Raw genomic sequence first — 9,801 nt, 5'->3', positions numbered from 1 at the left:
TTTTTCCTCCTCTCCCTTTTTTTTACTTTTTTTCCCCCCCCCCCCCCCCCCCCAAAATGCTCTTTTCAAATTAAAGTCCATATTCCTTATCTAAATATCAGCCAATCAGACTTTTTATCCACACAGACTAATCATACATTCCAAGTATTATTTACTTGATTATAATGCCTGGTTTGATGGGATACAATCACTTTTCTGTTCTCGATGACCCATTGAATGATGACATTACTCAGAATTCCATTTAGATGATGCAAATGATCTAATCTGCTTGTCTTCTACCATGGCAATAACTGAACTCAAATGTCAAAGCAAACTTAGTAAACAAAATCTCCTTTTCATGTAACTGAAAATACGCTATGGGAAATTTAGGAATATTAGCTATGGAAACTGTTTTGTTTCTTTCACTTACACAGCATAGGTATACACATCCATACTCATTTTATATACTGGCATTTCAGAATTTTGTATTCTAAGCAAAGAAGAAAGAAAATCTACACAACAAATAAGTAAAATGACACTGAATTAAAATCACATCACAGTTATGTTGTTTTGATTTCTATAATTTATGCCTTCATCCAAAGTTTGGGCACAGTTTTCAATGAAGCAAATTACTTCTCTTCTGCGTACTCAAGTTATGATCATAGTTGCTCTGCTTCTTCTATTTCTTTTTTACCTTTATAAAAAGCCTGAGTCAAGCAATCTATGACTTAGCATCATTACAATATTAATAAAAATAAACACAGTAGCTTGTGGTTATTTGTATTACATACTGTGATACGAGACACACAGATATATCAAAATTAAATTTAAACTGGATCGCTTGGTAGCAGTTTAGTTTTGACAACATTGAGATTCCTGGGAAACCACTACCTGTTTCTGTTTATGAGGCCTATGCAGCTATCACAGAGCTTGCTGGTTTAGGAACTTTACCCAATGTTCAGAGTATCTAGTGAAAAAAAGACAAATAATATTTATATATCATAGAATCATAGGATCATAGGATGGTTTGGGTTGGAAGGGACCTTAATGGTCATCTAGTTCCAACCCCCCTGCCATGGGCCCCACTCTCATTTCTTGGTTACAATACAGGCTTACACAGAATTATCACCTAAAAAGATGGGCATACTCTTCTAGATTGTCTCAGATACACAGAGGTGCTTTTCCAAAGCAAACGTTTGAAACTCTAACCCAGTCCTTGCTTGCCCACTGATTTGGTAGCCCTATGGCAAAGTCTTGATAAGTAGCGGTGAAATGCTGACAACTAGACTTTCCAACTATTTTACTTTTTTCTCAATATCATTCTTAGTTATAAGTTATATTAGTTATAAATGAAATTTGATTTCTTTGAGAAAGTTCTTATGCTGAGGTAATACTAATTACCTTATTTCTGCAAGTCTGAGAAGTGAAAGTAGCTATTGGTGTTAATAATGGTTTGTCACAAGTGATCCCACCTTCCAGGTTGTGTGTACTTTTGATTTTAGAGAGATTCACATATGCTAGAGGATATAATGCTCTTTTCATAATAAGATTATGTTCCTGACAATATTGCATTGGAAAAGTTTTGATTGAATTATAGGCAAGGCCTGAAGATTTTTTTCTGTTTGAATATTTTTTTATATGATTCTACTTCTAAGGGAATTAACATTAATACTTAGATCAAAATTCCCAACAAGAATTTATCTGTGTTCCTTGTTATCTACCAGTGATATGGACATACTCATGAACTTTTCTAAAAGTAGCAAATTACACTAAGAAAATACCAAACTTTACTTTACTGACTTCTGGTAGGAACTGACCTTCAGGGTTCCAGAACTGTTATTGCACAGCAGAGGCACCATCCCTGGAGGTATTCAAAAGATGGGTTGATGTAGTGCTTAGTGACATGGTTTAGAGACGTGGGTTTTTTTGTTTTTGTCAGAGTTTGGTTGATGGTTGGCCTAGATGATCATAAAGATCCCTTCCAACCTAGAAAATTCTATGATTCTAAATCAAACATAATGATAATGTTCATGGGAGACTTAACATGAGTTGCAACATTTTCTAGTTTTATATTATAAAGTTCAGCTGAAAAATATAGGAAATCTATGAAAATAAATGGGAAAAATCTTTATTAATTTATTCACATACATGTATATATGTTTAGTTCCCCTGCCCCAGAAGAATCCTGAATTCTATGAAATAAAAATTAAACATAAAAAGAACTCATGAGTTGGTAATCTCTACCATTTTTTATCTGATCAATTAATAATTAATTTTAAAATGTGTATTTATTTTTTTTTCCTAAGATGAAATAAATTCCCAAGTGGAATATCATTTCAATCACATAAATAAAACTTAAACAAGTAAATAAACTTGAAAATGCTAAAGCATAACACTTTAAGAATATATGTCTTTCTTTTCTTTCCTGTTTAAGACAGAGGAATTTGTGAATGCTTACTTTTCTCCATCTATCCATATTGCTTTCAATAAATTTTTTTTTCTAAAGAAATAGAAATTCATTAGAAAAATCACAGATAGTTGGAAGCAGTTGCATAAATATAAACATTTTTGAAGGAAAACACTTTCACACCAACAGTAAGAATGTTAAAACAAGGCATTTTAGAAGGCTTTGGAATCTATATTCTCATGGCTGCTGAAAGCTACTACTTCTGATTAAGTGGATCAACTACATACTATACTGAAGCGAGTTAAAAATGTCCTCAGTAACTTCTGAATCAATGTCAGTGAGTGACACTTCAATACTTAACTGTTTTGTTCAGAACCTGAGAATAGGGTTGATAACGGTCTGATTTCCTTTAGAAACTCTCCTACTTTTGCTAGTTCAGAGCCTGATAAAAAATGTTGCAAACTTTTTGATTTCTGCTTTCACACTCTGGTGATTCTGAGATGATTATGCCTATTCTAATTAAATGTTTGCCATGCTGTAGTCAGTGTAGACTATAATATGTATATGTCCCCATAATTAAGATGTGATGTAATTCAGAGCCAAAATTCAAAGTGTTCTTCACCATCCACATCCTATACAAGCTACCGAGCTTCTCAGCCAGTGTCTGAAGGTAGTTTCAAAACCAGGTATTGAAGAATAGAAGGAGACAAGATTCATAATTGAAAGATAATGACCGAGGCATTCATCTGCGAAGTGTATGCATGTTTTCAATTAGTTGCAAATGTTCTTTACAAAGTTCAATATATGAGACAGGTTAGTGTGGAAAACCCAAACATCCTTTTAATAAGCAGAGATTCTCTTTAGGACAAGTCAGACAATTTGAAACTGAGGAAAATACATGAACAGGTAGAAGTGGAAGGAGGAAAATTAGGAATAGGCCAAATATTACAATGGACTAACACTAAGGCATAGTGAACCACAGATCACTTCTGATTGTCAAACCTCTGAAAGTGCATAGCACTTTCTCAGAAGTGCAGGATACCTCTACAAAAACACATTTATATGCTTTTGATCACCATCTATACCCATATAACCCCATCCTAGACAGGAGGAAATTAGGGTTTTGCTGCTGTCATGACCAAAACTCTTGTCTTGAAACAGAACACCCTGAGGTCAAAATCAAATCCCAAAGTTTAGAGAGTAGAAAGACAGATGTGCAAGAGAAAAATAAATGGCATACCTGCTTTCTTCATAAAACCAGCTGCCTCTTGTTGTCAAGGAATTCCTCTTAGATTCTCTTTTCTATGTGTGACTGTGTCTCAGCATTCACTCGTTTTGTACATCATTTATCACTACCAGCACTGGGAGCTACACCAGCATCTGCAGGATATGTAGTATGTTTTGGATGAAAGCTCTCCCTGTTACCTTTAACAATGCCAATTGTTCTACAGCCCCAGAGTTCTGCACTTGTCTTTGGTGGTTAGAAACAGCATTCCCAGCTGCAGTGGGAAAGGATTTTGAATAAATATTGGACAGATAGCAAACATACTATATATAAGATTTACATGAATTTGTGTTTTAAACTATAAGTAATGTACTAAGTTTTAACATTCTTTATGAATGTCTAAATTAGGAGCCTTCATTATTAATTATCAGAAGATATCAAAGGAAAGACGATTACTGTCCTAAACTTTCCAGTCAATAGAAAATCAGGCATTTCTGATTCAAGATATTGCTGCATTAAGTGGTCACGTTGATTTCAGGCTTCAGCTCTCAGACCCAGGAGGCTCTGACACTGTAGATATATTGCTGACAGCAATTCCATCCATGCTGCACTTTGGTAAAAACAATTTTTTCCTGCAAAAGCTAGCTAAATAGCTTTGTGTTGCAATATAACTCCTCTGGTACAAACTACCCTATCATCTGCTCTATTCAGTCTTCAGAAGTGTTGGGCGTGAGGAAACTTCCTGATGCATAGAGAGGTCTGACTCATCTCTCACCATGCCATCCAAGCAAGCTGTCTGCGGCTGCTGTGGCAACAAGAAAAACAGCTGAGATCTGTAAGAAGGATACTGCCTCAGGATCTCTGTGTTCCCTGTTTGGGAGTCCCATGCATCCAAAGCCAAGAAGGTAAAGTAATTCCTAAGTTTCTGTTCTGTCCTTGACATTGGGAGTTTCTGGAGGCATCCTAGATGGGAAACTACAAACATGTGTTTTGACAGACAAGGTCACAGTGGTGTTGTGTTCCCCTCTACCTTTTCAATGACAGTTGTGGAGGACAGAGATCCGCACTTGGTGATGGGATCCCATGATCCCATGGGAAACATATATATGTTTGCTTGAATTATTTTGATAATAAAACAAAGCATAGAATGAAAATCAAGCTAGGATGGTATCAGAAAAATTGTGTTGAAGCACCTAACTTAAGGGGTTATGCTCTGACTTGTTCTTCTGATCAACTTGCCTTTTCTCATTGACACTGTGGAGCTTATTATCTTCATAAATGAGATGACTAGGACCTGACATAATGGTTAGGTTTACAGTTGCTCAAAGACACTTCCACCACAGAAGAATCTGTCAAAAAATGGCAATTGACTTTTCTGTTAATTTTAAAGTCCAAAAGTTGATGAGAAGGCACTTGATAGCAACTGTTGAAGGTCCAAGAGAGCTAGTCCTCTTTCTTTTGTTTATTTCCAGTTTCATTATGTCAACGAAATACTTGCTACAACTTTGTTATGACTTTCTTGCCTTGGATTTCAATAGCTGTTCTGCAGTCGCCAAAAAAGAGGTTGCCAAAAAGAACTGATCTTCCACTTAATTACAGGCTGTTTCTCATCCTTGTATTGTACCTCTGCATATTTTCTGAGACATAGGTCCATCACTCATCTATCATGTGCCAGTTTGATGCTATATCTGAATTGCTCCCCTTTATTTTGTTTCCAGAGCATGTAGATGGAAGGCTATGGCAGTAGATGCTTTAGTCTTGCCCTGAGGTGTTGCCAGGTCACAACTGAGAAATGATATCGAGTTCTGCAATCCAGTGCAGTTTCCATGTCCCCCACCTTTGAGATACATGTTTTGTCCAAAGTCTTGGCAGGTTATTTAATGACTCAGGTCTATTTATCATCTGATTTATTTCAAACACTGTCAAGTGAATTTATTAATGCTAAGTGCAGTGGGAAGCCTTGTGATTATCATTTATATGATAAGCTAGATAATAAGATAGACAAATAGATAGGGATTTATGCATGGATAGGAGGAACTATTCCTGAAATAAAATGCTTACAATCACACTGTCATCATAGGCTGCAGTATTTTAAATTTGGGTTGGAAATAACATTCTTAAGCCATAAGGTGTTACCATCTCTGAAAGTAATTTTGATTGGAGTCCTTGAGCCCAGAGTGAAAAACTGGATTTTATTGCTAATAAATGGGTCCAGTTGACCCATGAGCAAAGCAAAATGCTTGACAGACACTTCCATGAACACAGAGCACCCACGTAAGCTTTCTGCAGATATAAGGCCATCAATACACAGGTCCCATAATTTCTCATTCTTAGACTGAAAGGGGGCACAGCAGAGCAAGAAATATGTTTGAACATTGCCTGCTTGCCTGACTTTACCTGCATTGGTGCTTAAGTCCTGAATCAGTTCAGAAGAGCATCATTATGATATATAAATGTGTCCAAGCTATGAGGGCTCTGCTAGGCAGTCTGATCAGACCAACAGTTTTGCTGTTCCTCAAATTGTAAAGCATAAGAGTGGTGCAGCTTTGCTCACTCGCTTTGACCTTCAGTCTCTGAGGCTCCTGTAATATAAAAGGTAGAGAGACTACACTGACAGTAACAAATGAATGCTTACTTGCACATAAATTTATATTTGCTTCCCTTCTTATGACTCACTCTCAGCACTGTTTTAATTTATAAAATTGCAAAAAGGTTTACTTTCTGGTAGGAGTCTTTTTTTTTATTTCTTTATTTTCTTTTCAGACTCATTTAACAGATTCATTTCATATTCAGAATCTGCTATAAGTCCATTGCTTTGGAGGAGTTTAAGTGGTAAAAGGCAAACGTTAAAAGGTTTTCACTGGAGAGTTTTCCTCTGTGTTTCTGCAGGTGGATGTCAGTTTCAACGATTCTGAGTGGTTATTGCAAAACTGAAGTACTGGTAAAAAGAGGGTGAAAGCATCTAAACTGCACTACTGATGTTTTCCTTGTGTATTTACCAGTAGTATTAAAAAATTTTTGACACCTAGAATCTTCCCAGATGTTCCTTATGGAAGATGTTGCAGCTCCCTGTGTGGCAACCAATGCAAGAAGATAGCTTGTTGGTTGTCTTTACTGGAAAAATAACCCCCACAAACCATCTTTATCCTCTGCAATGCCTCAAAGAGGCTATCAGGTAATTCCATGGAAAGGTTCTGATCATTGAAGCTATACCCTGCTGGGAGTCTGGGTGGTGACATGAATACTTACTGTTCTCTTTATGATCTTCAAAGCTAAAAGATTATTTATTTGGCTGCTTGTGGCTTCAAATTTCCACTGCGAGATCAAGGGGTTAATTTTTTTCTCCTTTTTCTTTAGTTCAAATCCCAAAATTTACTGTGAAGTATTTAGAAAGAGAACAGCAAGCACAGCCTTAGCAAAACTAAGATATGGTTTCCTAAACTTATTTCTTTAATAGAGACATCAATCTCTTTGTCATGGTTTTGTTGCGATACTTGTAGGGCAAATCTTTTTTGTTGTTGTTGTTTTCAGGCTGATTTACTTTATACTAGATTGAAGGAAAAAAACAAACAAAAAAAAAACAGCAAAAGAGGAATTGTAACTTGCTGCTTCCCAACTGAAACACCACATGGAAGCTGTTTCAGCAGGGAGTATGCTTTATTTAAAGGCGCAGTGAACACTGAATACTCATTTTCTTGTCCTATTTATAAACTTCTCACTCCTTGCTTTTTTTTCAATCCCATGTACTTTACTAGACTGCATATGAAATGCTGTTGCAGTCATCCATTTAATATAGCATAATTGTAAGTGAGACCTGCTCCTACACCCAGTTAAAAATGGTGATAAACTGGGGAGCAGGCAACAGCTCATAGTTATTCTAGCTAATGCTACCTTGAACATACACACATCTTGAGAGAAGTTATGATTTTACTTTGAGTAGTTTGTCTCTAAGCTTTCTGTCTTTTCCCTGGATCTAATGGCTCGCAGAATTTGTTCTCCTTTATTTGATTTCTTCTTCAGAGATCCCAGGGTACGCAGGTTCTGCTGACACACTATGTTAATTCTAAATGAGGACTTCTTGGAAACTCTTACCTCATGTTTCTGATGGCCCATAGATTCTGGCTTACTCTTCTCCAGATCTGTCACCAAGTGACCACTCTGATGACTCTTAAAATTCATAGAAATCTACAGAAATCTTGCTACCTCCTAACAAGGTTCTTATTTATTATTTTTTTAATCACAAATAATTTTAGAAATTACCTGTAATTATGTATGAATAAATAGCGAATAAGTAGCAAATAAGTTAAAATAGTTAGTCCTCTGCAGTATCTGCATCTATCCAAAACTTGTATATGCAAAGACCATTTAAAGCTGTTTGTTTTGCTCTTTTTATAGTGATTAATGTGATATGCTGTTTGACCATTTTAGATAAGTTTACTCATATGCTTAAAATTCAACGCTGTTATTACTGCAGTGTTTCTTACACAGTAAGTAGTTTCATCAGGTTCTTCATATTTTTCTTCCTTCTTAGCTTATCGCAAATATACAAACCCATTTAAAACTTTAAATATACTACAGCCAACACTGCAGAAAAAGAAAAAAAGACAAACATTGTGCAATTTTATGTTAGTCTGATTTAATAACTGTGTAATCTTTGAATTTCTGATTATCTGTTTACTACACAGAGTTATTTTATATAGGAGCATCTTCGGGCTAAAACTGAAAAAATCCTTCAGAAAAAAATAATAGAAATTTCAATGTGAACATTCAAAATTTTGATTGGTGCATTAGAGACCAACTATATTGACTTTTGAAGACAGAAAATTTTACTTCAATTTTTAGTAATGGTAATAGAATTAATGGTCTGGATACAGTGTCAGTGAAGACTGTGGCTTTTTTTCTGGATGTCTCTGCAAGTTCATTACTCCAGAATTTTCAGATGTAATTCTTCCATGCTAAATAACTGATACTACTTCAATACTCAGTTAAATTTCTACATATATAGAGCAACAGACACACACACCTATATATACATATAAATCACATGAATCTCTAACCTGTTTATCATTTATGAAAGGGAAAATGTACTGCTCTTCTCAGCCAATATCTCAGGATACATCAAGGTGAATCTGTCATAGACAGATGGAAGGATCCTAATCAAAAAATACTTCAGGACTTGTCTTCTAAAACAATTAGGTATCTGAGCTTTGAGAATGGGTCATGTAACATTTAGTTGTCCTACAAGCTACAGGTGGAGTAAAATACTACATAAGGAAACTGTTAGATTTCTAACAGATTGAGAAAACCTTCTTGCTTTCATTTTATAAAATGCCATGCTTCTACTTAACAGCTAAACTTTTTTTTTCTGAAAAAAAGTCCTTTACATGCACTTTACATGCTTTAAATCAACTTCTGCTTCTTTTTTCTATTTTGCTACTTATTTTTTTTTAACTTCCCTTCAGCATACAGATCACTGTTTGTTCAATGCCTAAAGTTCTCAGAAGACATCTGTTTTTCATAGTCTCCAGGAGACTGTGAATTGTTAGTGTTTCAGATTCTGCCCAAGTAATTTACAAAACTCTCTGCACTGAGATCTAGAAAGCATCATCTTCCCCTGCTGCTGTCATCATGGGGATCTCAGACCATTACGAAACATCCAGGAGAGACAGGAACAGAACTGAATAAATGCCAACTTGCTTGCTGTGATATTTAATATCATATTCAAAGGGCAGCAGATTTCTTGTCTGCATATGAACTATGATAAATCTGCTAGAAAAAGCAGATATTAAGATTCTAACTTCGTACTTGTCATTCACCCTGCAATTCTGAGTTTTTACTATGATTTTGCTAGGTCTGCTAATCTTAATCCTTGAAACCAATAAAAAATTTTTAAAAATCTCTGACCCTTCCTATTCCACAAGACTACATGTATTAATGTGTTCTTCATAAAATAACAATATGTTACTAATTTGACAAGTTTCTACAAAAGTTAAAGATATATACATAAAGGTATGTATTCCTACCTGAAGTTTTCCTTACAGTTATTTTTGTCTTTATTTGCAGTTTAGGAGTTTTTAATCTAATGAAAGATTATTTTGGTTTGGATTAACTTGTTCCCTGTAAATTCAAATGGAAGAAAGCAGTGACAAACACTGACAACTCTAAATAGTATTTTTGATACTGTTTTGGA

At 35.3% G+C, this 9,801-nt stretch overlaps 1 protein-coding gene across 5 annotated transcripts in view; it reads right to left on the bottom strand.

Moving 5' to 3' along the window:
* CDH19 (cadherin 19, type 2) overlaps positions 1 to 3,739 on the bottom strand; it is a 105,249-nt gene extending 101,510 nt beyond the window's left edge. For 3 of the 5 annotated variants that reach the window (XR_001411561.1, XM_014938674.1, XM_014938682.1), the window contains exon 1: positions 3,627 to 3,739. The gene's annotated coding sequence lies outside the window, so the exon portion shown is untranslated. The remainder of the gene's footprint in view (positions 1 to 3,626) is intronic. The other 2 variants (XM_014938678.1, XM_014938680.1) reach the window with 2 other exon arrangements.
* Between the last annotated feature and the right edge of the window lie 6,062 nt (positions 3,740 to 9,801).

The sequence above is a fragment of the Calidris pugnax genome, unplaced genomic scaffold, assembly GCF_001431845.1.
Source record: "Calidris pugnax isolate Ruff unplaced genomic scaffold, ASM143184v1 scaffold13, whole genome shotgun sequence".
In the NCBI taxonomy this organism is placed as follows: domain Eukaryota; kingdom Metazoa; phylum Chordata; class Aves; order Charadriiformes; family Scolopacidae; genus Calidris; species Calidris pugnax.
Note: the sequence above shows the minus strand (reverse complement) of the source record. Positions and strands in the feature narration are given on the sequence as shown.